Source organism: Garra rufa, chromosome 3 (genome assembly GCF_049309525.1).
Source record: "Garra rufa chromosome 3, GarRuf1.0, whole genome shotgun sequence".
NCBI classification, from domain to species: domain Eukaryota; kingdom Metazoa; phylum Chordata; class Actinopteri; order Cypriniformes; family Cyprinidae; genus Garra; species Garra rufa.
In genome coordinates this window covers 16,318,352-16,344,109 of record NC_133363.1, presented here as the reverse complement: position 1 = coordinate 16,344,109, position 25,758 = coordinate 16,318,352, and the positions used below count along the sequence as shown (strand labels likewise).

The window sequence follows — 25,758 nt, the reverse complement described above, 5'->3', positions numbered from 1 at the left end:
TATATATGTCAACCACTGACATCCCTTGCTTGATTTCTCTGTATCATTGATTTTCTTTAGTTAATCATTTGGTATTATATTATATTAAATTATATTATATATTTATGGTTACTGATTATCTTATTTTATAGTTTTCACTGTTTTATGGGAATGCATACACATGCAAACCATCTGATGTAGAAAAACAATGATTGACAAATTGTTGGGATTCTAGTGAACCACTCTGGCATTCCCATTCTCACTTATGTCCTTGTAAAATGCAGGAATAAGTATATTACAAAGTCCAAAACAGTAAATGGGTCTGGTGGAAAACCTGATCATAAAATATTCATAGACTGGCTCTTATATCAGTTTTTTTCCCCCACAGAGAGAGAGAGAGAACATAACTGTAACACATGCATGCTTGCAGTAGAGTTGACTCTTGCAAAATGGTAGCCAAAACCAAAGACTATTTTAACCACAGGCATCTTGTAAAGGGTGGTGTGGAGAAGTACTAAGTTGTGCAGTCTCTGTACACACTGATTGCATATATTGCAAAACAAACAAGAATGAAACATAGACAAAAGCCTGGCAGGAACACAGCACAACTCTTCTGTTTGGCTATAACCATGGGAATCATTTTTATACATAGTGTATATTTGTATATTCTTATTTTTCAACTTTTAAATATTTCTGGCCATGATTAGCTTGCTGCACTTTTTCTTTCTTCTTTTCCAAAGGACCCATTACTTGAAATTATCACTACTTTGTTTTGTCTGTGTATTTTGTTTGTAAGTGCTTTTTTCTTGAGTACTAAAACAGAAGATGATGTGGTTTCCTTTACATCCATCTGCTAAATGAGCCATGCAATTCAAATTACTTCCCATAACATGGTGGAATGGAATATCCCATAAACATGGTATTTCCCTGCATTTTAACTGGTGTATTTTTATTTTGTTGTTGTTAGCATTCCATTGAGTAGGAAAACACATTACTTTACAAAATATATACAGTAGCAATTTAGGTTTATGATTTTAGGCATCAAATAGCAAATCCTGCATGACTACAAATAGTGTTCAACTTGGAATTGAAGGGTATTGGCACACAATACAAGAGCACAAATCCAAAGTAAATGAGTAAGAAATAGGGTAAATTCAGGCAAAGTGGGCCATCAGGTAAAGTTGGCAGTTTAAAGTTGATTGTACTGTGCTCAAAGGGTTTACACTTTCAGAGCATAACAATGGTTCCCCTTCAGTCGTTTACTACGGCATTACATATGGGAGGCCTGTCACCTCTGAGCTAAAGAGAAAAGGCCAATTTGGCGAGTGGAATTTGCATGCACAGCCACTCCCCCGTACATACGGGTATATAAGATGGCAGCGTGCATCCACTCATTCAGATTTTCGCTTCAGAGCCTCGCCTAAGAGCCCCTACATCTCGGCGCCAAACTGGCCACAGGAGAGCGGCGCCACCCGCTGCTCAGGGACCTGCGAAGAACACCTGCAGAGCTGCAAAGCGTCCTTGACATGTGCAACCCGGAGAATGCGGAGGTTGCTCATCGGGGGCGACGACATCTGCGCCCCGGGAGCTTCTGTGTGCTCAGCAAGGTACCCACCTTCTCTCAGAAAGAGCAATTTCCAAAATCTCTGGGTCTCTCGCCCCGAGATCTGTTCCTGAGCGACGCTATGCCTCCTCGGACTTGGAGCCTGCATTCGCCAGCGCGGGAACCAGGGAAGAAGGTAAGCGCTGCCCCAAGCAGCCTGACTTTTCTCCAGAACGTTCTTCCTTCTGGGACCAGTCCCCTTCCCCCTCCAGGCTGCCCGACCGTGGTCATGACGGTCAACGTCACATTGATCCCACTAGCACTCAGGTTGGGGGCTTGGTTAGAGCTTCCCAGCCCGTCTCGGTGGTTAATCTGGATGATATGTCTCGGCTACGCGATTCAGTTCACGAGGTGTCCGCCAAGGTTCAAAGGCGTCCTCTTCACAACTGTCCGCTCGGACACGGATGCCTCTGTCCTGCGTGCGGATATTGCAGTTCTCCTGGCGAAGGATGCAATCGAGCCGGTCCCTCCAGCCGAGATTAAGTGAGGGTTTTACAGTCCTTACTTCATTGTGTCCAAAAAGAGCGGTGGGTTACGGGCAATCCTGGACCTTCAAGTTCTGAACCCGTCCCTTCGAGGGTCGAGCTTATCAGTACAAGGTCCTCCCATTGGGCCTGTCCCTGTCTCCTTTGGCGGAAGGGCATCCGCATCCTCAACTATGTCAATGACTGGCTGATTATAGCTCACTCACGAGATCTGTTGCGTGAGCACAGATGAGGCTTCGGCTCAACCGAGAGAAGAGCAAACTCTCCCCTGTGCAGAGTATCTCTTTTCTCAGCATGGAGCTGGATTCGGTCAACATGACAGCGCGGCTTACCAACAAGCGAGCGCAGTCGGTGCTGAACTGTCTGAAACTATTCAGACACAAGACATTGGTCCCTCTCAAAATCTTTCAGAGGCTCCTGGGGCATATGGCAGCCGCAGCCGCAGTTACGCCACTCAGCTTGCTTCATATGAGACCGCTTTAGCGCTGGCTACACGACCAAGTCCCGAGATGGGCATGGCACCGTGGCACTCTCCGGGTTGGCGTTACCCCGTAATGTCACTGCCTATTCAGCCCTTGGTCAGACCCTCTCTGTCTACGGGCCGGAGTGCCCTTAGGACAGGTGTCCAGATATGTTGTTGTCAACACAGATGCCTCCATGATGGGCTGGGGTGCTGTATGCAATTAGCAAGCAGCCTCGGGCTCCTGGACGGGACCTCGACTGCAATGGCATGTTAACAACACTGTGACCGTAGCATACATCAACCGCCAGGGTGGTCACATGTCGCAACTCGCCTGCCATCTGCTCCTCTGGAGTCAGACGTGGCTCAAATTGCTGCACACTGTTCACATTCCAGGAGAGCTATCGTGCAGCCGATGTACTCTCACGACAGCTCACCCATCCTGGAGAATGGTGACTCCATCCCCAGACGGTCCAGCTGATCTGGAGTCGATTCAGGGAGGCTCAGATAGATCTGTTTGCCTTACGGGAATCCTCCCACTGAAAGCTCTTCTACCCCCTCGGCAGGGACGCGCTGGCAAACAGCTGGCCTCGGGGCCCCAAGTACACCTTTCCCTCAGTGAGCCTCCTTACACAGACCCTGGGCAAGATCAGGGAGGACTCTGTATGAGGAAGCAGAACACGAAGAGCTTGAAAGTAGAGAGCTTCAAGTCAAAGCAGTTTCTGACATACCACCAATCAACGTTGCTCAGCGTACCTGTGAGTATGTACAACAGCATTCAAGAGAATCTTTCACAGAACTCCCATTGAATATTGAGATGGTACAAACAAATGTTAAGTCTCCATTACTTTCAGCTACATCTAAAGTTGATTATACCCTGCTGGCGCCACCTAATGTAGATGGAGATAATCAGTGTTTCATAAATCAAAAGAATGGTGCTGTAAAGAAAGAAGCAGAAAGTGAGAAAGATGTCAAACAAACATAATTTCGCCATTCGTCACAATATGCACCAGAAACACAAGTTACATCAGATCCAAGTAAATATCTATATGACGTGAAATGGTTAGTTCTGGTCTTCTTAAATTTGATGACTGTCCAGAGAACTATTGGGCATGGAAAGCTTCTTTCGTTAATTCGATCAGAGAACTAAATCTGACAGCTAGAGAGGAGCTGGATTTGATGGTGAAGTGGCTAGGAAAAGACTCCTCTGAACAAGTAAAACAAATAAGATCTGTGCATGTTCTCAATGCAACAGCAGCAATCAGAATGGCTTGGAAGCGCTTAGAGGAGTGCTGTGGCGCACCAGAAGTGATTGAAAATGCACTTCTGAAGAAAATGGAGAATATACCGAAACTGTCAAACAGGGACAACCACAAATTACGAGAGTTAGGAGATATCCTTCTTGAACTGGAGTGTGCAAAAGCTGATGGGTACCTTCCAGGTCTTGCGTAATTGACACTCCATGTGGGGTTAATACAATAGTGGAGAAATTGCCCACAAGCCTTCAAGACAAATGGATAGTTCAGGGATCAAGATATAAGGAAGACTATCAAGTAGCTTTCCCACCTTTTGCCTTTTTCTCACAGTTTGTGAGAAGTCAAGCTAAGATAAGGAATGATCCCAGTTTTTCATTCTCCTCCTCTAGTTATTCGTTGACGTCAGGTAGAACCGAACACAGATCCAGTGTGAAGAGCACTGTAACTGTGCATTGAACAGAGGTGTTATCTCCGACATTGGACCTGCAGTCTAAACAGTCTCAGAAACGAATTGAGAGTCCTGGCCGGCAATGTCCTATTCACCGTAAGCCTCATCCTCTAAAAAAGTGTAGGGCCTTTAAAAAGAAATCAAAAGAGGAACGCAAATCTTTTCTAAAAGAAAACGTCCCAGGTTAGGTATGTAACCGTGGTTCCCTGAGGGAATGAGACGCTGCGTCTGAAACGCTATGGGGAACACCATTGGCGAACCACGCTCTGAATCCGTATCAACTGTCCAATAGGAGGGCATGACTTCACGGGCGTGATGACGTCATCGACCAGGAAGCTATAAAAGCACGTACACCGGCAATGGCGTCAGCTTCGAAACATGAAGCGAGCTCTTGCAGGGATGCAATGGAAGAATGGGTTCGAGACGCAGCGTCTCGTCCCTCAGGGAATCACAGTTACATACGTAACCTGGGACGTTCCCTGAAACGCTATGGGGAACGAGATGCCCACACCTCCAGAATTCCAAATCCCTGCCCAGGAACTAGGGCAAAAGGACAGAGCTGCCAGGAGTGGCAGAAAGGTCAAGGTCATAGAACCTGACAAAAGTGAGTGGCATGGACCATCCCGCTGCGTTGCAGATGTCCTGAATTGGGACACCTGCGAGAAGAGCTTTAGAAGTGGCCATAGCGCGGGTAGAGTAAGCCTTGACTCCCAAAGGTGAGGGGAGGTCAGAGGACTCGTAAGCGGAGCAGATGGCATCCACCATCCATCTGCTCAGAGTTTGTTTAGATGCCGGCAAACCCCTCCTAGGTTTGCCGTATCATACCAGCAGCTGGTCCGACCTATGCCACAGGGCAGCTCTGTGGACGTAGGTGTCCAGTGCACGAACTGGGCACATGCCATTTAGCTTCTCTTTTTTTAGATCTGGTTCCGTGAATGGAGGAGGACAGAAAGACTGAAGCACGACTGGCTATGGTGTGGAGGTAGGGACCTTAGGGACATACCCTGCTCGAGGGTAAAGGAAGGCTTTGGCCATGTCGGGCGCAAAGTCAAGACATGAAGGGGCCACCGAAAGGGTCTGCAGGTCTCCTACTTTCTTCAGAGAAGACAAGGCTAAAAGAAGCGTAGTCTTGATAGATCTCCTCGATTGGCTCGAAGGGAGGACCACAGAGGGCTTCAAGCACCACAGCTAGGTCCCATGTTACTGGAGGCCTCAGCCTCAGCACACCGCGGAGGAAGCGTATGACAAGGGCATTCTTGCCTACTGAAAGGCCACCAAGAGGGGTGTGGTAGGCCAATATCGCCGCCACAAGCACCTTCAGGGTGGAGTGGGATATCCCCGTGGAGAAATGAGCCTGTAAGAACTCCAGGACTGTACCAATCAGGCAGTTAACTGGGTCTAACTGATGGTCTCTACACCATGTAGTGAAAAGTCTCCATCTAAGTGCATACAATTTCCTTGTGGAAGGAGCTCTGGACTGGAGAATGGTCTCAACAACCTTGGCTGAGAGACCAGAAGCTATGAGGTGTGCCCCCTCAGGGGCCACACCCATAGTTTCCACAGCTCCAGGCGGGGGTGAAGAATGGTGCCTCCCGCCTGTGAGAGGAGATCCCTCCTGACGGGAATCTCCCAAGGAGAGCCGTCGAGAAGTACCCTGGAAATCCAGAGGTCTTGCGAGAGCACAATTTGAATTGTCTCTGCAAGACACTCTGGCATCGAGTAATGATGCAGGTTACTGCATTACGTAAGCAGTTGTGGGAACCAATCAAATTGGTGTATCTGATGTAGGCGGGCCAGAGGCGAGCTAAGCTGATGACGACAGCGCTACGACGTCCGAATCATGTAGTAAACTTTGAAAGATCGCTGTCGCTACAGATGAACAACAAGTTGTTTGAAACGGCTTTGGCCGCTACATTGAATGAGTTAAACTTGGCTTTCCATATAAAAGAGGAACAGAAAACCGAAAACTCGAATCGTTCCTTTGCAAGAAGGACGTTTTTGCTGTTTGGTCGACTGGATACGGCAAAAGTTTAATCTATCAGTTCACGAGTTCACGCTTACATATAATTAGCCGGAGAATAGTAGTGCATGTTTGGCGTGCTGTCTGGTGAAGGGCTCCGAGCTCGGGAGTGGCCAAACCCAGAGTACCCCCCAATAGGAGTAGTGAGAACTCGGAGTGATGAGATGGGGTGGTGGAGGGTTACTGATAAACCATCGAGTGAATTGAGGTGAGTCAGCTGTATTTAAACCTATGGCGCTGATTGACTTGTGATGTTTACGCTAAGTATCTGACGCGCTTCTCCCAAACTTTATTAACGAAACATCATTTAGCTCTGCTGGTAGCTAAGCGTGTATTGTTGTGATTGGTCGTGGTGTTATCCAATTGCGTGCAGTTAGAGTTTCAAAGGCATGCTTGGTGCCGCCCCTCGAGTTAGGCAGTTTTCATTGCTCGATGCCAGACCCTAAATCTTAATAGATTAGGGTCTGGATTTTTTCCAGGCTAGTCAAGAAGGGAAATCAGGTCCGAGAACCATACTCGGGCCGGCCAGTACGGGGCTACCAGGAGTAGACTGATTCCGTACCGGCAAACTCTCTCCAGAACTCCTGGGAGCAGAGCGATCAGGGGGAAAGCGTACAGACGCCCCCTCGGCCACGTCTGTACCATAGCATCCAGCCCCAGGGGAGTTGGATGAGTTAGAGAGTACCAAAGGGGACATTGCGATGTCTCTTGAGTTGCAAAGAGATCCACTTGAGCCTGACCAAACACTTTCCAAATCTGCTGCACCACGTCTGGGTGAAGCATCCATTCCCCGTGCCTCAGCCCCTGCCTCGACAGGATGTCTGCTCCCAAATTGAGATGCCCAGGAATATGAACTGCTTTCAGCGAAAGGAGTTTGTCCTGGGTAGGGTTGTGTATCGAGAACCGGTTCCATTTTAGAACCGGTTCCAAATTTCCATTAACCGGGTATTCGATAAGACACACGCATTTCGATTCCGCTTAACGATTCCCGCGTTCGCATTTTAATGTGATTTTCAAACGATTTAAGTGAAGGAAAGAAAAGAACTTCCGCATTGTTTGCGTGCAGCGCACACATCTGAAAAGCGAGCACGGAGAACAGCGGTCCTGATGCGGGTTCCCGACCTGTGTCCGTTCTCGAAACATTTCCGTGCATTTCCACTGCAGAAAAGGTTGTTCCGGCCTGGAACTGACTTCTCTTTCACATTTATTGACCCGTATGAACGAAATACGTCAGCATATCCTCATAAACACAGCGTTTTTTTTTTTTGTCTTGAGTGAACTTAAACAGATAAGAAAGAAAACGCATGTGTAACAGTATGCTTAGGTCTGTGTTCGGTGTTAAAGAGACAGCCGTCTAATAAACGTGCCGCCTGTCATAAATGTTAATCAAAGAACAAAAGAAAATCATTAACTGACTGAATATCTTTTATAAATTTAATGAGGACTAATCAATATTTTATTTATGAAAATAAAACTATGCAGTGTTTTTAAACTTTTGATTTCAATTTCTGTACCTGACATTTGTTCAGTTTTATTTATTTATGCTATTGCTAATTGATTTGCTCTTATTTTATTACTTGTCTTTAACAATTTAATGTTTGAAATTTATATTAGACTAGTTGTTTGTTTTCTGTGGTATTTTTTGGTAAAACCATAAGCAAAATACAGAATAAATATGTTTGACTAAAAACTTTTTAATGAATTTTTTTTATCATATTGGAATCGGAAATTAGGAATCGATAAAAATCGGAATCGATAAGCAGAATCGGAACCGGAATCAGAATCGATAAAATTCAAACGATACCCAACCCTAGTCCTGGGACCACAGAAGGATCTGGAACGCAGACCCCCCTGGTGATTAATATAGTAAACCACCGCTGTGTTGTCGGTGCGCACCAAAACATGGCGATCTCTCAGGTCCGGTAGGAAGTGTCTTAGTGCATAAAACACGGCCAGCATCTCTAGACAGTTGATATGCCAAGCGAGATGGCGACCATTCCACAGACCGCGGACTGAGCGGCCACTCATGACCGCTCCCCAACCGGTGAGGGACACATCCGTCGCCAGCGTAACACGGCGACAAGGAGCTCCCAGTACCGGGCCCTGAGACAAGAACCAAGTTTTCTTCCACATGTCTAAGGCACGTAAGCCTCGCCGCGTGACCTTGATTGTGCGAAGTGGGTTTCCCCTTGGGTCTTGAGCCACCACTGTAAGGGCCTCATGTACAGCAGGCCAAAAGGTATAACGTTGGACGCAGCTGCCATCAGACCCAATAGTTTTTGAAACTCTTTTACAGTAAGTGACTGGCCTTCTCTGACTCTCCTGACTACAGTGAGGATCGACTCGATCCGTGACAGACAGACGTGCGTGCATCGTGGTCGATTCCCACACCACACCTAGATAAGTTGTCCTCTGTAATGGAGATAGCACACTTTTCTTGGCGTTTAGTCTTAACCCCAGCGTTCTCATGTGAGGGAGAACAACATCTCGATGTTGAGCCGCTAACTGTTCTGATTGAGCTAAAATCAGCCAATCGTCTATGTAGTTTAGTATGTGAATGCCCTGGAGTCACAGAGGAGCCAGCGCTGCATCCACACACTTCGTGAACGTATGGGGTGAGAGTCCTAGGCCGAAAGAAGAACACGATATTGGTAAGCGTTGCCCCTGAAAGCAAACCTCTGGAACTTCCTGTGTTGAGGAAGGATGGAGGCATGAAAGTATGCATCTTTTAGATCTATCGTGACAAACCAGTCCTCGGACCTGATTTGAGACACAACCTAAATGAGTGTTAGCATCCTGAACTTCAGCCTCTTGACTGAGCGGTTCAGCCGACGCAGATCTAAAATGGGACGCAAGCCCCCATCCTTCTTTGGAACAATGAAGTACCGGTTGTAGAACCCGGCTTCCCTCTCGTGAGGAAGGGACCACCTCGATGGCCTCCTTCCTCAGGAGGGTATTTACTTCTTGCTCCATAATCAGAGCCTGCTCGGGGGCCACATTGGTGGGAAAAACCCTTTCAAAAGGCGGCGGGGTGCCGAACTGGATGTAATATCCTTTCTCTACAGTGCGCAGGACCCACGCAGACACGTTTGGCAGTAGTTCCCACGCTGCTAAATAGTCTACTAACGGAACCAGCCTCTCGAGACTGGCCTCTGGTGTTGCCTGAACTGCTAGCTCGGTGACCTGTAATAACGGACCGGCAGGAAAAATCCGAACTAACTGCTCTAGGGACCCCCATAGGGATAGCGAGCCCCTCGGCTCAGCTACGCAAGCGGGCGGAACAGACCGAGGTTTTGACTCGCAGGAGACCACTGCGCCCTGTAACCCTGGCAGGGGTAGCAGACTGGTCTCCTGAGGGCATCGGGGAGAGACGTGGAATTCGGTGCTACCCGCTCGTCCTTGATAGGGCTTAGAGCGCCTCTGGCCCCGATCCCGATGTGGAGGGGTTCGGGTAGCGATGCTCTCTTTCTGTGCCTCACGGTACGAGGAGCTAGTACACGGGAGGGACTGCTCATGCCCAGTAGTCCCTGCTATAATGCGCCGATGAAGGTACCGCTGAAACGCCGCTGCCTGTTTGTGTGCCTCCTGGTACCTGCTGATGACAGAATCTACTGTGTCACCAAACAGGCCAGAAGGGGCAAGCGGAGCGTCCAGAAGGAAGACCCTGTCCTTTTCCTTCATATCGGACAGGGTCAACCAAAGGTACCTTTCCGCGGCCACCATGGCTGCCATAGAACCCGGGGCTCCTTGGTGGCACGGAGAGCAAGATCAGCGGTACGACGAAGCTCGTTTATGTCAACTTCCTCGCCGGCGTTAAGATCGTTCAGCAGGTCGGCTTGGTATGCCTGCAACACCGACATGGTCCGCAGGAAGTGTTCATCTAATTTGCTTCGCTGCGGCTCATAATGTTTCGCGGGGGGCCAATGTTCCAATGTGTCGATGTTCAACTTGGACACCGCCTGAATTACCACCTCCAACAGCTCCTCGTACTGGGGCGACTGAGGGAGCGGATCCTCAGCGGTGCCCACCACATCCTCCTCCTCAGAGGAAGATAGGTGGAGCGCCGAGCCCGTTTCCCGGGGGGAAGAGACTGCAGAGCGGGCTTCCAACCCCTGAGAACGGGCTAGAGATCTGGCGGGTGAGAAAGAAGATAGGGGGTTACAATTCCCTCCACCAGATCTAACTGTGAACCCCACGAATGCAACCGCTGCTCCGCCTCAACGGAAGCGGGACCAGCACCGTGGGGAACGCTAGTGAAGGCTCCTTTCTGAAAAAGGTCCCAGGCAGACCACGCACAGACTGTGTGTATCCCCATCAGTAATGTAACGCTGACAGGGAGGAACACACAGTCTGAAACGCGATCTGCCCTCGCTCAGACTTTTGCCCACAAAACTCCTATTTAAAGACATGTTTCACTCAGAAAAGTAAGCTTGTGCAAACTGGCACAAAAAAACGTAAAAACAAACAGACACAGAGCGCTTCACTGAATGACAGAAGCTGACGCCGTTGCCGGCGCACATGCTTTTATATCTTCCTGGTCGGTGATGTCATCACGCCCGCGACGTCAAGCCCTCCTATTGGACAGTCGATACGGATTCAGAGCGTGGTTCCCCATAGCGTTTCAGACGCAGCTTGAGTTCCCGGAAGGGAACCGTATCTTTTTTAAATGCTGTGACTCGAACAAACACATTGCAAAAAATTGCAAGGTACCAATAAAATGCTTGGAATGTAACAGCGAATGGCATGTTGCAGCTTTGCACCCAGATTCAGCAGTCTTAACTCCAGAAAGGCTTGTCAAGGAGAAAGAGCAATGCGGGGAGCAGACTGAGACCTCGTCCACCTCAGTTATTTCAAAATGCACAGAGATATGCGGTGAGTCTGGTCATGGAAGATCATGTTCCAAAATTTTTACTGGTGATTGTGTATCCTACAGGCAAAAGAGAGAAAGCAGTAAGGTTGTACACTGTCTTGGACGAACAAAGTAACAGATCTTTAGCCAAGACAGAGTTCTTCAATCTTTTTGAGATCAAAGCCAATTCCACGTCATACACTATTAAGACCTGTGCTGGGGTGAATCAGACTACTGGATGGAAAGCCACCAAATTTATCATAGAATCTCTGGATGGATGTACAAAACTCTCACTGCCAACATTGATAGAGTGTGATATGTTGCCAGATGATAGAACAGAGATTCCCTCTCCAGAGGTGGCTCGCCATTATCCTCACCTAAGGGCAGTTGCAAGTCAGATCCCTGCTGTTGATCCCGATGCTCCTGTCCTCTTGCTTTTAGGAAGAGCTGATCTTCACACAAAACAATGGAAACAAGTGCAGTGTCTTGCCGATACCTTTTGGAAAAGATGGCGAAGGGAGTATTGTCGACACTGCAGAATCGCAAAAAATGGCCTGATGCTAAAACAAACGTAAAAGTTGGTGATGTTGTGCTTTTGAAAGATAGTCAAGCACCAAGGAACAACTGGCCTATTGGACTTGTGGTAAAAAAAAAACATTTTAATTGCAGACAAATTGGTTCGTAAAGTGGAACTGAAAATTGTGGACCAAGGAACCACTAAATTCTTTATGAGACCAATCTCGGAAATAGTCATTTGTAGGAGTAGATACAAGCACCTCACACATAATTGAATAAGAGACACAATTCACACAGCACCGACATTCACATACATACATGGTTATGCGGTATGTTCCCCTTTAAGAAAGAGAGTAGTTGGTGAACGCGCTGTCTGATGTGTTGTTAAGACAAGCATTCAATAAAACGAGACCGCTGAGTTCAGTTGCATCCTGTCTCCGTGTATCTTTGCTAGCACGAAAGCTACACATTCTCTATTCTTCGGAAAATTAGAGACATGACTGAAAAGCAAAAAAGAGGTCAATGTCAAGAAGTAGTGGCATAATTTCATTATACCATGCGGGGAGTATGCTGCCCTTAGAAACTGAAATAGTATTTTTGTTTATTATTTCACTATTTTATTTGTGTATATACAGATCTGGCCATTTAAAATGCACGCGGGAAGTAAAGTGGTCTCGCGTGACGCTGGTGTATTGTGAGGGATCCTAGAAAATGCTCTGACACAGGAAAGACATGATCAGTAGGGGGCAGTCATGTAATGCACTGAACTGAAGCGGCAGCAAACATCGCTGCAAGCTAAAAGACTCGTTTGTACGGTGACCTGGAGGGGACACCTTCGGTTCACTTATGTTTGTCGTGGCCATGACATATAAACTCGTGGGAACGTCATATTACTGTATGTCGTTGCCACGAGATATTAATTCGTGGGAACGTCATATTAACTCATGGGAACGTCATATTATGTCGTGGCCACGAGATCATTTTGTCGAGGTAACGACATCCTTATGTTTAATGCATAAACAAACCTGCGTGACCATAACCCAGGATTATCAGAGATAGGTTTATTAATATTTTATTTTGAGTTAAGAAATGATTATATTAATTGTTATAGAAATTAATACAATATTAAGTTATTATATTAACAATAAGCAATGCTGTATATGCGAATGCTGTCTGTGCGCGATGTAGACAGCATTCAAAAGTTGATCATGAATAAATATTACATAAAGTACTTCAAATTAAATAGCCCTGCACAAAAAATTTTATGCATCCCACAGTCTTATCCATTAATTGATCCTCTTTTTTCCGTAAAAAATGTATTATTCGTTTATATTCATTATTTTCCCCTTCATTTCGATCTCTTAACATTCTGAATCTAAATGATAAATGCTGACATGCCATTAAAGCTTTGATTATGCTATATGGCTGGGATTTTTACTGGAATGCAGTTTATAGGTTGAATTTAACATGTAGCCTATATATATATATATATATTCATTTTTTTTTTAGTCTAATAAATAGATAACCTATATAGTGTTTCATTGTCGAGTGAATCATTCACGTTCCATTTGTAAATCGTTTATGGTCACACACGGGCATTAATACAATCATAAAGTCAAAACTTTATTGGCATAATTGTCGTTTGCAGTATTTGTTAAATATATGGCAAATAGCATACAGAACGTTATTTAGGTTAAGCGATTCACAATAAACAAAAAAGTAGATAGCTCTAAATCACTTATTATTTATTATTATTATTATTAGGCTTTTATTATTTTAATAACTGGTTAGGGCTATTTATTTTTAACGCCTGACAATTATGCCAATAAAGTTTTGACTTTTTGATTGTGTTTATGCCCGTGTGTGACGATAAATGAGCATGTTTTCATTTACAAATGAAACTACGTGAATGATTCATTCCTCAGTAAAACAGTTTAGTATTTATATAGTCTAGTCTATTAATTAGACGAAACAAAAAAAATATATATGTTCAATTCAACCTTTAAACTACATTCCAGTAAAAATCAGTGATATAGCATATGTCAAGCATTTACAGTATCATTTACATGAACGTTAAGTAAAGAGAGCCAAATTAAGGGGGGAAACGAATATAAACGAAAATAAAAACATATACAATAATAATTGTATATAAAGGCTAATAATAATAATATTAGTAATAGTAATAATAATGATAATAATAATCAGACTTTGTAGTTGGTTTTGCTACTTTTCAAATATAATCTATCAGAGCATTCCACACCATTTCAATGGGATTCATGTCGCGGGATTCGGCGGGGGTCTTAACCCAGTTTATACCCTGTTCAATGAGTCTGCCTGCAGCAGTGTGCTTCGGGTCATTGTCCTGGAAAAAACGGTGATGTGCTCCGATGTTTTCCCTAATGTATGGGGCAGCAGTTTCTGTTACAATAGCATTTTCAAAGAAAGACCGGTCTATTATGCCTTCGAAGATTGCAATCGGTCCCGGACCCAGTGTGGATATTGCTCCCCAAACATGAACTTTTAGCGGGTGCTTTGGCTTTGGTTTAGACACGTGTCTCCCACTCCTACGAAATGACATGGCGGGCAAAGAGTCTCAATAATATGTTGATTACAAGGCAACAGACAGCATTCACCCCCATTCCCATTCGGCTATTCATAAACATTTTGCTCTTTATACTGCCGCTGATGGCCTCATTAACTGCTACTTTTAAGATAACTGAAAAAAAAAAAAAAAAAAAAAACACTTCCCTCCGGTTTCACAGACCATACTTAAACCTAGTTCCAGGTTAAAATGATCGGAGCTGTTTAAACTGGAGAGTAATAAAAAAACTTGTACTGACTGATCTTTAAACTTTTGTGTCGAAATTGACATGGCTCATAGCTAGTGTTTGCATATTTCTTTCTATTGTGCAACCAGTGTTATATACTGTGCTGATAGTTCTGATAATTTTTTTTTTATCGGACAATGCAACTTACTACCTTATTAACTTTAAGTCCAAAGTAGCCTAACCTCCTGAGACCCAAAGAAAAAAAGTGTCTCTTTTTTTTTTTTTTTTTTTTTTGTGATTTCCTACATCCTTTGGGTTTAAAAAAAATTCTACAATTTAGAGTTTTTACGTTTTGTTTTTATTTTTAATTTTACAGCATGTCCACTGTAGTGGACCACAGGACCATTTTAGTTCGAAACGACACCCAAACTCAGACAACAAAACTGTACAGAATATGGCTGTAAAGGGATATTAATCCAACATTTATGTAACAAAAACAAAACAACTGAAATCAAGCATTTTCCATAACTTGCAATGAGTCTGTTACGGCGCTGTGCAGGAATTTTGGCCCACTCATCTTGGCAGAATTGTTGTAATTCAGCCACATTGGAGGGTTTTCGAGCATGGACCGCCTTTTTAAGGTCATGCTGTGGGCATCTCAATAGGATTCAGGTCAGGACTTTGGCTAGGCCACTCCAAAGTCTTCATTTTTTTTTTCTTCAACCATTCAGAAGTGAATTTGCTGGTGTGCATTGTCCTGCTGCAGAACCACAGAGTGCGGCATCTTTCCTGTTCTTCCTTTTCTGTCTCTGTGTCTGTCTCAGTCTGCTCATCTGAGTCTCCTGCAATTTCTTCCTCTTCTTCAACATCTTCTTGTATGTTACATTCAAATTTATCCTCATCTGACAGCTCTAAGTCAGAGTCTCCCTCAACTATCTTATAAAAATCCTCTCTGCTTCAGTTCTGCCTCCTACAACATGCAGTCATTAATTACATTAAGATGGTCCTGATGTCCACTATAGTTGACATTTAAAAAAGGATGATATTTTGAATCATAAACAATTTAACAGCTTTGAAAGCTAAATGTATTGTTACTGACACTTTAATAAACAAATATATATGTGATAATAATAGTAAAAAACATGTAAAAAAGCAAAATTTTACATATCTCTCTCCTTCCCATAAAATGTGCTCATTTGTATGCCGGCCATATTGGATTCAGTGTAAGAAGTGGTTCCTAGCATGCCAGCCAATCAAATGACATATCACTAGAAAGCCCAGGATGTCCTCTGCACAGTACAACAGGACTTGACAGAGTAGCTCAAAAAATTCAAAGAAAATGCATGAAAACACAAGGTCCACTACAGAGGACATAAGTCAATGGGCGGGGTCTCAGGAGGCTAAAATAGCTGGATCTGCCAGTCCAGTGGAGGATGCGTCTGTCCCTCACTTTCAACTTTCTCAACTCCCGTTTACTCCACCGGCATCTAACAGCATTTTCACACCAGTGATACTAAATATTCTTGAAAACTGTCTAAATTGTCTAATTGTCGGGAACTGCCAAAAATTGATGTGGAAGGCTTAGCACCTGACACCCCCCATGATTCATGTCACCTTGGCCTTGGTGTAGCTTTTATATGTAAATGATTACTGGAGCTATACAAATGCAAACCAGGGGAAGGGGGGTGGCTTGAGACTCACTGATCTAGAGTTGGCTTACCTGTTTCTTTGTCTTACACCGTGTCCCCACTACACATAACACCGCGACATGGAATAAAATTATATTTTTCATGTTAAACAGTTTTTTAAAGAGATATAATTTAATCCTGATATCTTAGTCCTTATAGCACTTGTGATACTTAACAATTGTATTCGTTGTCAGTCATATAATAAAAGCTTTATTGTTTTGAAAAATGAGCCTTCTGTTTATTTGTCTACATTATTTTCAATATTAGGATATAATACTAGGGTAGGCTATAGTACTTACATGGACATTAGGCCAAATCTAAATGGTTTCCTTTCCTTTAATTTTTTTTTAAGAAAAAAAAAAAAAACTGCATGGGCAGCGCGCCATCATAATGTACAGCACAAAAAAACGCAAAAAGAAATCTAAAGAAAATACTACTACTAATAATAATACTACATAAAATAAATTTTTAACACTCCAAACTATAGTTTATATTTTTCCTCTAACACAAATCAATCAAATAAAGTGTATCTAAAATTGTATAAATGGTATGAAAAAGACGAGTTACCTCTCAAACATGCAAATCTTCATTTGCTGTTGGTTTAAAATGTTGAAATTTATCATGTATTTTGTAATTTTGTACTTGTTATTTTTTTCTCTTTTGTTTTGTTAATTTATTATTCATTCAGAAAAATATATTTCACATATGGGCATATTTATTTCTTTTATATACAGCTTAGGTTTTTCTCTGCGCACAAGCTCTGCGCATGATGTTCTGATGTTTATGCTGCTTTTTGCTTGTGTGAAATTAATCCCCGAAAACGAATTTAGCTGTTTTTAATGTGTCACAGCCACCAATCAGTTCAAATTTAAATGTAATTTAACACAATCTTGTCGGTTAATAATAACTAACGATGTCGGTTGTCGGTTGGGGAAAAAAAACTAACTTAACATTTCTGTTTCCAATGCAGTCTAATAAAAGTTCATCAGGAAAAAAGAAAAGAAAACAATAATGAAACTGCTCCTGCTTATGAATAACTTTTTATTTGATGTTGAAGTATCTAAATAGTCTATAGGCTGTAACAAAGTGCTTTTCTAGTCCCGCTCCCACGAGGTTTTATTCCGCATCCACCCGCTCCCGCTATATAACTATATACACCCTTAGAATAATATATATATATATATATATATATATATATATATATATATATATATATATATACCCGCTTAGAATAATTTTCTTCCCGACCCGACCGTTCATGCTAAATTTTAATTCTCGTTTCCAGAATCTCACATTTAACCATTTGGAAACAATGTCGAGTATAAAACTTTTTTCGCAGTACATCCATTATATTTCCATGTTCCACTTTTAAGACGTATTATAGCCCTGCATTTTAGTCCGTCAAAGATCAAATGCGGGCTAAAATTATATTTTAGACATTCAGTGGTGATTAAAAAAAAAATTGCAGCGCTGGTGGAAACACGAGACCAGCTTACCATGACTTTCAAGAGTGGCTCGGACGGTCCTGTCAGCAGCATTGAGCGCACGTTCAGCACAGCTTGGAAGGGTTCCGTGTTTAAAGCTTGCCACAAAACACTTGCAAAAGTAAATACCATGACTGTCAAATAGTAAGGAGATATTTTAATTATTTATTTAGAAACTACTGTTTTCTGAGTCAGTGATGATGCAGTTAACAATCCTCCTCATATCCTCGTTGGACGCGCCTTTAGAGAGAAATGCATCTTTACGGACTAGCTACATAATAAAACAGTTTTTTTTTTTTTTTTTCCGTTAAGTAGTAATTTAAGTCTTTCTACATATTTATTTATCATGTGTGACAAAAAATAACGGTTAAATATTTTCCAGAACTTGAGCCTTCGTGTCCTAAAAATGTGTTTTGCTCTCTCCGCACAAACGATTGGATATGCACCTAATAGCGCACATTTATATCTATTATTATTTATATCTTTTATTTTACATCTATGGATTTTACTTTAGCCAATTCGTGATTTGAGAAGGCAAATTGAAACACAGAGTAGGGCAACTCACTGTCTGCCGCTTGGTCTTTAAGAAACAAAAAGCTTACGTTTAACGAACAAAAATGCTCCAAACTTTTTTTTTTCTAAATTAACTTAATAAAAAAGAAACGAAATTATAAATACTTTGCCGTTACATACAGAATGAATTACCGATTATGGCGCCAGATATTGAAACAACAGACATAAATACTGTCCAAATAGCCCTCTTTGTGCAGGGTTTGGCTACAGAATATTGTTCCTTGCGCCACCTGGTGGATATTATATGAAGCGCAACAACGTTGTAAAAAAATCCAAGTGCACCTGTCTGCAGCCTGCAGATCGAGGCGGGGCTGAATCTGGGGTGGGGCTGCACGTGTCACCCCGCCCACATGCCTTCTCATTGGTTGTAGGTAAATTAATGACGTCGACGCAACATCCCTCCCACAACTCATCTCATTGGTTAGTGAAATGGATTGACGTCGCTGCCACGATAAACAGGAAATGCAGTTGGAAACTATACTTATGAATTATACGTTTTATATAAACGCTGAAATCCTTTGCTTATTTATTCAGCTTTCAGATGTGTACAAATCTCAATTAAGTTTTTGAAAAACGTACGCTTATGACTGGTTTGTGGTCCAAGGTTACATACATTTACAAGCAAGACATCTTTCCGCTGTTTAGTTATCTCAATTCTGGCAATCCGTGACTATAAATCAAAATGTTAACCAGTGGTGTTTATTTACAGCTTTTTTGATTATTGTCTTAATTGTTAATAAGATACATAAATGTGGAAAATTCTAAGCAAGAGTGTCCACTATTAAATTAATAAATAGAAAAGGGTTGTTAAACATCAGAGTTGTTTATAATTACAAACATTAATGACACATGAATGAATTATGACGACACATAAATGAATTTCACTGTAATTTATTTAAGATAATAATGTTCACAGTTATTTCTGATTCTCCCTCCCACAGTCTAATGACACGCGAAACAGCAGTCTGGGTCCTCTGTGCTCAAATACATTAATTTCTTTAAGAAATTGAAATAACACCCTATAACAATCTGTTGACCCTTCCCGAAGTATATCTACTAAATTGAAACATATTTTGATTTCTTCTAATTTCGCTATTAATTGACCATATCGGATTACTTGTTTAGTCAAGCCAGCTAAGGCATTTCTGGTCAACTGTACTGTGCCATAATATGAGCGTACTTTGTTCGTTTTCTCTACATAATCCACTCACAATCGAAGAAAAGTGTCCATGTATACCGTTTCAAGAATGACAAATGCCAGTTTAAAAAAATAGGAGAGTAAATCGGCTAAATATGCGTGATATATTGCTATGATCGACAGTAATAACTGGACCAAACATCTGACAAGCTGATGGCAAAAAAGAGCTTAAATGATTCAGACTAAATTTAGAGTAACAAAACTACAGCGGTAACAAGTATTGGTTATATATATATATATATATATATATATATATATATATATATATATATATATATATATATAGATAGATAGATAGATCAACAGATTTTACAGTTCAAGATAAAACTTAAAAGATGTAGTTATTAAATTTTATAAAATATTTCATATTCCTATCGATTCATATTGGGTGCATTATTTAATTATTATACCATAATTATTTAATGTATTTGTAGTGAACTATATATTAATATTTAAATAATTCACTTTTATAGGCTGTTTGTGTGTGAGCTTAATGATTTTCTGCACTTGCTATACTATATACTTAAGGACGGTAAAAGTACTACAATTTATTATACTAGTAATTTTATAATAAATCGAAAAGCAAGAAGTCTTGAAAAATATAGGGACTTTAAAAGGCAGCTGCATAATAAATAATCCTCTGCTGCCATCTTTTGGTTATATGGGTAATTCCATATTACGCTCCGTGCATAAGGTCAATTGTCTTCAGTTTCATATTTCCTGCATTCTAATATGACTTGTTCCACTGTTTCTTCATGCCCGCAATATTCACATTTCCCTGTGCCATGTTTACCTATTTTCAGTAATGTTCTATTTAATCCCGAGTGTCCAAACCGAAGCCTTGATATTATTGTCTCTTCTCGCCTATTCCTCCCTGCCCAGCAAACACAGTACGTTGTGAGGACGTCGCCAGTTGGTCGTCATTTGGTCAGCGTGACATTACTTTATGACAACGTCGTGAGGACGTTGTGGTAACGTTCCATATTTTTGAATTTTGGCTAACGTCCCAGAAACGTCGTAGGCACGTCCTTAAAAGACGTTGCTGGTTGGTCGCGTGGGAAACGTTATAGCGACGTGGTCAGCAGGTCTCCAACTAACTTTTCATATTATTGCACTACATGTATTAAGCTTATTTTTAAAGGTGTAACCCGTTTTAATAGCCAATAATATGGGGAATATACTGAATTCGTCAAGCATTTTGCATGATGGAATGAATTATTGTATAACCCGTCATTTAAAATATAGAAATGTTTGTCATCAAATTAATGGCAAAACAAAAACCAAATAGTTTGCTTAGCAAATGGTGATAATTTATGGTTGTGAATGGTTTATTGAAAGGGGGAACGGGACAAATGTTAAGGTTAAAACCATGGTTAAAACCAGCGCACGTCACTTTCTGAGTGCTGCGTAAGTGCCCCGTGCGCGTACCCGTCATTAACGGTCAACTTCCAGAAGACGGACGAGAAGGAAAAGGTAAGCGCTTAAAATCTTCTCTTATTCATATTTTTTTGCTGATATAACGTTAGATGACACGTAAGATAAGTAGTGTTTTGTGTTTTTGGAGGTTTTCTATATTAATTTAATAAATAAATGCCCTGTTTGGTTAATGTTAAAGTTAATTAGCTTAGTTCTGGAGGCGGTCTGTGGTAACGTTAAGTTAACTTTTAAAATCCTAAATTAAAATGTTATACCTTATTTTTAGTCTAGTTTGAAATTTACCCACGATAAACTATACAGTATTCATTTTTTTTTAAATTCTACCATAGTAACGTTGACTGCTTGTCGTTCGCATCTGACTATGCTCATGCTAGCCTAGCCGTATTGTAAACTTAAATATAAACCACTGATGTTATATAAACTTTTAATTAGACCGAGGCTGCCGAAATCCCATTCAGTGTATGTGGGATTAATAATGTCCTGCTTTCCTGTCGATTAACAGGCCTGTAAATGGTGTAATTTGCTCGTTACATGTTATTGGTTTTTACATACAACATTTTTACATACATAACTTGCATCATTTTTATGCTAGTGACTTTTCATTGACAAACAGATCTGATAGTTTAGTTTTAACAAATATGTATCCAACAAATAGTTCACTATTTTATGTCCTTACTGCCAGTGAACCAGTTCATTCAGTGAGTTGCTTATTAGAAATGATGTTCATTGTTACTATGTAGTAGTTTAAGGATTTTGGCTAAGGTCCCAGAAACGTCGTGGGCACATCCTCAAAGCTGGTCTCTGGATAATTTTTCATATTGTTGCACTAAATGTATTGAGCCTATTTTTTTTTAAGTAGTAGTTTGAATGCTTTATTCATTGTTCATTGTTTTATCAATGTTTTATTCAAAACTAACATACTTTTTTTAATAACAGGTGGAGAGAGAGTCTGGGCAGCAGCAACACGACAACCATGATTATGATTAGGGATGGGTATCAAGTACAGGTAACTTACTGATTTGGTTCCTGACTTGTTCAGTACCAAAAAATATATATAAAGCAACAGGACTAATGGTGCTGCTATTTGTATTTTAGACACAACCACATGACATCCAAACCATCTCTAAGTGTATGGCAGAAAGGATCCAGGATCAAGAAATCATCCATCATGAAGACTGTGTTCAAAAGAACCCAGCAAATCCTCGGTAAAAAACTAAACCTCATTGTTTCAGTGTCACTCAGGCACAAATATAGATTTAAATTGATTTCAGTGGCTTAAATATTTATATTTCAGGCCTCCCTGACCCTTCTGTTGTCCTGGATGTGAAGACATGCTGGAACTGCATTTTCTCATGGTTAAAGGAGTTGTGCTGCAGTATCCTTCCTGGACCCACACAACAAAATGCTCAGGAGGAGAGACAGGTAATCCACAGGGTTGGATTTATCATTTCAATTACTCATAGCTAGATAGATATCAATTGATAGTCTAATTCCAGAGCCTGTGAATGATTTTGTTTTTTCCTCAGTCAGGAGACATTTTTGTGAAATTGTTGATGCTCGTATGATTGTCATATGTCATGGTAACTTACAACAGTGGTTTTCAAACCTGGACCTGGGGACACACAGCACTATACATTTTACACATCTCTCTTTACTGACAGATTTGTTCATGAAGCTCTTTCCTAAGGAGCTGATGATCTGAAGAAGGTGGGTTTAACAAGAGAGACATACAAAATGTGCAGTGCTGTGGGTCACCTGGACCACAATTGTAAACCACTGCCTTCATGAGCACCTCCTGTGCTCCTGATCATTTTTAAACATGTTTAAAAAATATTTGAGTTGGCCTGAATTTGACCAATGTAAGACTCCCCTATTTCTAAATCATACACAACCACATCACTTTGCTGTGTTTCCCACAGGATTTGTTTGAGACTTTGGGGGCTGGACCTTCGTCTGTCTGGGGCATGGCCTAGTGTACAAAAGTATGTACTGTACATTTTAAACTTAATTTTTTCTATCTGGTGCACTTTGTATTAAGAGCTCCGACCCATGCTTAGTGTGGAAATTTAACAAAGAAAAAGTCAATGCAAATGACGTATCCCTCTTTTTGGTTATTGTGGACTCTTAAGAGTTTCATGAATAAGTTTTAAGCTAAATCTCCTTGCCAGGTCACCTAATAGTAAGATCAAATTCTCTGTGAACATGGCCACAGATTGTGCCTTTCCTTTAGAAGCTGGAGAATAACTTAAGATTTCAAAAGGAAGATTTGCAGTTTTATACAAACTTATACAAACTGTCTATAAAATTAATTGGTTAATTAGTTTTATTTATATTTTATGTGGATTCAAGGGAAAGGTGAAAAATGAGAAGGCCTAGGAATGACTGAGGAAGGCAGCTGTGAGGAAAATGAAGTAATCATCAGAATGTAAGTTCTTTGCAATCTGTGCATTGTTTATTACAAGGTGTGTTTTCATTTAAATTCAAAGCTGAATTTTCAGCATCAATACTCCAGTTGTAAGTGTTCAAAATCATTCTAATATGCTGTGTTGCCCAATTTAGTTGTGTACACTAGGTTGGAGTCACTTAAGTTTTTTTTTTTCTTTATGAAGACCTTAATAGCAAGGATGCATTAAACTGATCTGAAGTGGTAGTAAAAACATTTATAATGTTACAAAAGTAAAAAAAAAAAAAAGGTAAACCTTAACTATGTATTTATAAAATTATCCTAAAAAGAAATCACAGTTTACACAGAAATATTAAGTAGCACAACTGTTTTCAACATTGATAATAATCAAAAATGTTTTTTGAGCATCAAATCATATGAGAATGATCATGTGAAACTGAAGACTGGAGTAAAGGCTGAAGAATTTACCTTTGCCTCACAGGAAAGAAATGCATTTTAAAGTCTATTTGAAAAACAACAGAAAACGTATTTTAAATTAAAATATTTCACACTATTATTGTATTGTAAGTTAAATATAAATATAGCTTTGGTGTGTCGAAAAACATAAAAAAAAACTGAAAGACTGCAGATTTTGACTGGTTGTGTGTACATACAGTAGCAACATTAACAAGGTGATTCTCCCTTTCAGCTGCCAGAGAAGGATATTGACAGTACAGCCTCAGGATAGCGAAGAGGAAGAAAAACACCTTTGACATAATTTTCTCATACATTTGCCATGTGTTATAATAAAAAACAATAAACCTGACTACAATAATATGGTCAATTTTATTAAAAGTTTCAAGTTTGCAAAGAATCTGGAGTATGTGGCACTGCATTAGAGGTACTCTTTGCTGAAAAAGACCAAGTGCTTAGCAGGAACCTTATTCTTTAGCAAAACTCCTCATCAGCTCTCCAAGAGTAGATCAAGAGTGAAGTGTCACCCTCCTATCCTTTCCTCAGAAGAGAGTACCTTCTGCTGCTGTGGTAAGAAAGACATTCTTCTTTTTCTCTCACAACTGTCCAGAACCTAAATTCTCAGCAAAGAGTCTTCTCCACAGCTGGGGACAGATCTAAGATTTTTCTGAAAAAGTCAACAGGCTCATTTACTGTATGTTTTTTGGGTGGGCCTAATACAGGGGAGATGTAATCTCTACATTGTTATATTAACATGTTCTTACTGTTTATTAATGTTGCTATTTTCTTTATTTCTGTTATCTTCTGAGAAGAATTACGGTCCTTTGGTAATTGTTTAGGTTTTGCTTCTGAGAGTGAAGCAGTATTACAGCACTTCACCACCAGATATTTGTAGCAGGTGTTTCATTCACAGGACACTCAGAAAACAAATTAACTTAAAGTAATACAGAACTCACTACTGAATTGTTTCTATCTTTGTATCAGTATTTTTGTACCAAACTAGGGGAGTTCTGTTAATAAGAGTAGGCTACTGATAACTATTATTATACTATACCCATCATTAATTAAATATTTAATATTTTTCAATAAAAGTAAAACATTTTAATCAGTGGTTGTATTATTCTTTGATTACTATGTACTTTATGTGATGTGTTCAATTATTTGTGCTAATGACTTGGCAGCACTTTACATGGTTAAATAATAGGTGTCATGTTTAAAATGCAATGGCTTAGTATATGTAGAAAATAACTGAATAAATGGTGATTTAATAAATGAATGCACTGTGTTTTTGCTGATTTTCTGTTGGAATTTAATGATTTTGTATTGGTTTGCATGTATGCAGTGAATATATTTACAAAAACTACAACAATTTGAAAACATAAGGATTTAGTGTTTGTTTTTTACAGCAGAAAATGTTTGAGTTTGTCATTATATACTGATTTCAAGGTGGTAGGAACACATCCTCGGACAGGACTAAAGGTGAGAAGCAAATATTAAAAATACTGGGAAGGTGCTAGTTTGGTCGTTAGGACGTACTTGCCACGTCCTAGCAACGTAACGCAATAACGTCGCTACGACGAATATGGGAATCACAAAGTTACGTCGTTGGTACGTTATTTGGAACGTCGCCGCGACCAATGTGGTCCTTTATAGTAACGTGCTCACGACGTGCCAGTTTGGTCGTGGAGACGTACTCATCACGTTCCAGCAACGTACCAAATAACGTCGCTACGACGAATATGGGAATCACAAAGTTACGTCGCTGGCACGTTATTTGGTACGTCGCTGCGACGAATATGGTCCGGTCCAGTAACGTCGTCACGACGTAATTGTGTTAGCTGGGTGTACACCTTATTTCTCCCACTCTCCTTTGAATCTTATGAAACCATCGTCCTTTCCTATTTTCTTCCCATTGTTGTTGCCATTGTTTCTTTAATTTATTTTTAATAATACTCTTAATTTCTGTTCTACTAATACTAACTGTAAAATCAATTTGATTATTTTTAGTAACTTCCTTTGCTATTTTATCTGCTATTTCATTTCCCTTAACTCCATAATGTTTTCAACGTCATTTGCCACCAATGAGATGAGTTGTGGGAGTTACGTTATCTCGACATTATTAATTTACCTACAACCA

General features: G+C 40.9%; 1 protein-coding gene and 1 long non-coding RNA gene across 2 annotated transcripts in view; both read left to right on the top strand.

Moving 5' to 3' along the window:
* LOC141331510 (uncharacterized) overlaps nucleotides 1-25,758 on the top strand; it is a 421,481-nt gene that overhangs the window by 239,881 nt on the left and 155,842 nt on the right. The gene's annotated exons all lie outside the window — the stretch shown is intronic.
* On the top strand, nucleotides 22,058-24,587 carry LOC141331127 (uncharacterized). Its single transcript, XR_012355235.1, has 4 exons — nucleotides 22,058-22,186; nucleotides 22,684-22,746; nucleotides 23,114-23,189; nucleotides 23,857-24,587. It is a non-coding gene; the product is annotated as an uncharacterized lncRNA (long non-coding RNA).